This window comes from Octodon degus, unplaced genomic scaffold (assembly GCF_000260255.1).
Source record: "Octodon degus isolate 3935 unplaced genomic scaffold, OctDeg1.0 scaffold00141, whole genome shotgun sequence".
NCBI classification, from domain to species: Eukaryota; Metazoa; Chordata; class Mammalia; order Rodentia; family Octodontidae; genus Octodon; species Octodon degus.
The window spans coordinates 4,005,091-4,009,163 of record NW_004524717.1 but is presented as its reverse complement, the minus strand read 5'-3'; the positions used below and the strand labels follow the sequence as shown (position 1 = coordinate 4,009,163).

The window sequence follows — 4,073 nt, the reverse complement described above, 5'->3', positions numbered from 1 at the left end:
AGAGAGAGAGAGAGAGAGAGAGAGAGAGAGAGAGAGAGGTGAACTTTTGCCTGTAGCATTTCCTGAGTGAAAAAACAGGCACACAACTAATGAGTTAAGTAAAAGTTGCTGTTTCACCCATCTAAGTGAACTTGGGTTAATGAGGAGACTTTACACAGAACATGGTCAACCTCGATGCCCTTCTCTGTATCAGCTCATGAGGAGCAGGCAGTGACACATGGCCCTGGGGGAAGGCTGACCAGCAGGAGCGCATCCTACAGGCGCCTAGGGCTGAAGAGGCATTTTCCCTTTCCCTCCCGCAGGGATGTCAGGAGGCAGGGACAGTTAGGCACCCAGGTCACCCGTGGGAGTGGAAGTTCTTGAAGCCACCACATGGCTAACACTGAGTCCCCACTGTGGCTAACATGGTGCTGCAGACATGACATATCTACAGAGCTTTTCCACTTAAAAATGCTGGGAGGAAGAAGGGAGGAGAGAGGAAGCCTGTGGGTGATGGGAGCCTCCATTGGAGGGAGAAGTCCTCAGATGTTGTCAGGATAGTGTGCTGCTGCGCCCTGCCTGCGCTTAGCAGGGTGGAGGGTGAGACAAGAAGAGGGAGGCGGGGAGCGTGGTGCAGCCCATGCCTCTGAGGAGTGAGAAGATGTCCTGCCAAGAACCAGGAGAGATTCCCTGGCCAGCACCTGCACTCACTGCTAGGACAAGAAGCTGGTGAGGGGCTCCTGGGTCTGTCCTATGTCTCTCACCTCAGCATCTTCTTAGACCTGAGTGATGCCTTTCGTGCTGGAGGGTTCACTACTGGACTCTCACTGGGCTCTCCTCAAAGTCTTCTGCCAATCTCCCCAGCAAAGTAAAACAAAGTGATCCTGCAGCTTCCCCTGACAGTGAGGAGCAGGAGTGTGTCCACAACTTCCCACCCCACTGTGGCAAAGGATCTGCTGTCCCTTAATGGACCAAAGGGAAACAACGTCCGGACACATGCAGGACAGGATGAGAGAGAAGACTGGCACAGTTCATTTTCTGGCTGCCTCGGGATGATGAGCATGACAGAAGGATCCTGGTCCCCTCTCTAGGAGCACAAACTAGGTTGGCACTTTGCAACAGTTGCTCTCAGACACGAATATGGGTTTCCCACCCTCTAATTTATGAATTTTCCTTTTACAGTATTCTTTCAGAGGCCATCATAGCCAGAAGTATTCTTGAGACTATCGTGTTAGTTTAAGATGATTTCTTTATTTCTTAAAGAAATAAGACAACACAGTACATGATCCTGCCTTAGTTGCTAAGTGTTATGGAGCTAAAAAGGAGCTTGTAGGGGGCAAATTGTTATAATGTGAACTTGGATGTGGAGTAAATTAATTATATCAATTTTAAGTCCTTTATATTGTCCACTGTATCATTGTACTGTGTTTATGGGGAGAAATATTTGAAAGCACACACTGAAGTATTGAAAGAAGCATGTATATGGGTGAGGGTGTAGGTAAGGTTGAACACACATGCAAGCATGTGCACATATGTACACATCTGCCTTTATGAGGTGGGGATGGGAAGCCAGGGGAGAGGTAGGCAAAGAAGGGCCGGGCGATTAGGCAGAGAACAGGAATCGGGGAGGAAACCAAGGTCAAGAGTTGGGGAATCTGGAGAGGATATAGGAGAGCGCCCTGACTATCATGGAAACTTTTCTGAAAGTTTTAAATTTTACCTATATTGAATAAACTCCCCCCTCGCCTTTTCCTTTCCTTTCTTGCTCACAGCTGACTTGAAGACTAATTCTAAGGAACACTGTGAATCACACATCTGCACTAAGTAAACCACAAGGCTGATTTGACAGGAAGGCCTCATAAAATTCAAGGAAGATTAAGTTTTCTTTGAAAATACAGTTTTGGGAGTGAAGCTGAATCAGATCAATATAATACTTGGCTAGAATATTTCAAAAACACACACAAAATGCCAAGAACACTGGCTCCTTTCAAGGTCCAGACCCGCTAGTTCTGCAGTGAGCGACGACACATCTCCAGAGTCCAAGGAGGGGCGCTTGGGTGCGGCTGATGACTAAGGAAAGATATCCCTAGAGCACCAGCCCATTCCCCACAGACCCTGGACACCCCTGGACTCTGGTGTGGACGTGGTAGGCATGAGCCAGAGAAGACTTGACCACCACAGAATTTCAAGTTTCCATTCTTTTGAAAGATCTGGGTCAAGAAGAAATATTTTTTACTCCCCTCTTAAAGATAATATTAAACACAGAAGTTTTCATTTCCACAGAAGTTTCTACTTAACTTGGCAACTTAGAGGGTAATTCCTTTCATCTGACTTTCCATGACTCTATAATAGGGTAAGGAATACACAGCTTGTATAGTCTTGGAATAATCTAATAAAATTTATCATAAATGACTGTCACATTTTAGAGCTCAAAATGTGAGAATAAGGTGGATCTCTTTACCCATTGTTTTAAATCTTAAAACATCACTACTTAGTTTTTCTAAATTTTTCTTTCCTTGTATAATAGAGGAAAATATAATAAGCATAACAGCAAGTACTGTAGTATGTCATCTCCCAGGGTCAGCTGGGAGATATTTAGGATGGCCCAGGATAGTAAGAGACAGCTGAGGCAGAAGGGCCCATCTGTAATTCAGCCTGTCAAATATAGATCCCAGTAACTTCGGGACGAAATGGAGAGAGAGGGGTAGGGCGTGTGTGTGTGTGTGTGTGCGCGTGCGTGCATGTGTGTGTGTGCACGCACGCGCATGCAAAGCAGACAGAGAAATAGTTGGGAAGGAAGAAATAGCCAGCTACTTGGTAGGACACAGACTGAGACTGTCTGAAGGATCAATGAGTAATAATGTTTTCCAGTGGTTACATAGTTGCTGAAGGGTTTCCTTCTCCTTTTACACCTACTCGGAAATCATGGCAGATCTCATTTCACATCCTGTACACAGGGGCATGATATAACCACAGAGTGGAGCTAACCTGCACTGCTAGGATTAGAGCTGACTTAAGGGCAAAGCTCTTCCGCAACTGGAAAGTGTCAGAAAAAGAAAATGTGATTTGACTCTTAGGCTTTTTCTCTTACATCCCTTTAAACTCAGCTATAGCATAATGGTCCCAGACATGAACAACAGAAATAAGGAAAGTGACAAAATGGAGGGCGAAGTGACAAAATGCTAGGCACTGTTAAAGAAATTTGGCTTTGCCTCCTCAAGAGAGAGTCCAGTCCGTCACTGCTGCACAAAACCCTAGGTGGCCTGAACAAAAAAAAAAAAAAAAAAAAAAGGTAGCATGAAGTCACAAGCGTAGCTCAGACCTCAACATGACCACTGACCTACCTACCTACCAACTCTTAAAAGGACGACAAGAAATCAAAAACCTTTGGTGCAGCCTTGATGGCTATAAGAAAGGGCAGAATCAATACTGATGCTTGCTACAGAGATCTTCCAGGTGAAGTCTGTGCAGTGTTCAATACTCTATTTTCTTCTCTCTTAAATTTAAGGGATTTAAAATTAAGGGACAGGGTGGCTGGAGAAAAGAAAATGGGTGATCTGATTCTGGAGGATAGTAGTGATCAATCATGGCCGAACTGGTATAAAAACCTTTGTATTTATCTGGAAAAATTGCTAAGTAAATGTACAGAATTAAAGTATGAAAAATATAAATCATAAAATATAGGTTGCCTTTGGTAAATGTTATTTTTCTTTAAACTTAAAAATACATGGAGAGATACTTCATGTTCTTGGATAGGAAAACTGTTTTGTTGAGATGTCAGTTCTTCCCAACTTGATCTATAAACTCTGCAATTCCTACCAAAATTGCAGCACTATGTGTTTTACATATTGACAAACTTATGAAGGCTATCTGGTGAGGAAAAAGACTCAAAATAGCCAATGGAAAACTAAAGGAGGGGCTGGTGAGATGGCTCAGTGGTCTAAAGCACCTACTTAGAACAAGCTTAGCAAAGCACATGGACCACGGTTCAATCCCCCAGCACCACATGCCAGCCCCGCCCCCTGGTGGGCTGAGCTGGCCACACACACACACACACACACACACACACACACACACACACATATAAATAAACT

The 4,073-nt window shown here is 44.3% G+C and overlaps 1 protein-coding gene across 17 annotated transcripts in view; it reads right to left on the bottom strand.

Annotated features, from left to right (window-relative positions):
- Positions 1-4,073, bottom strand: part of Svil (supervillin) — a 171,241-nt gene that overhangs the window by 37,304 nt on the left and 129,864 nt on the right. The gene's annotated exons all lie outside the window — the stretch shown is intronic.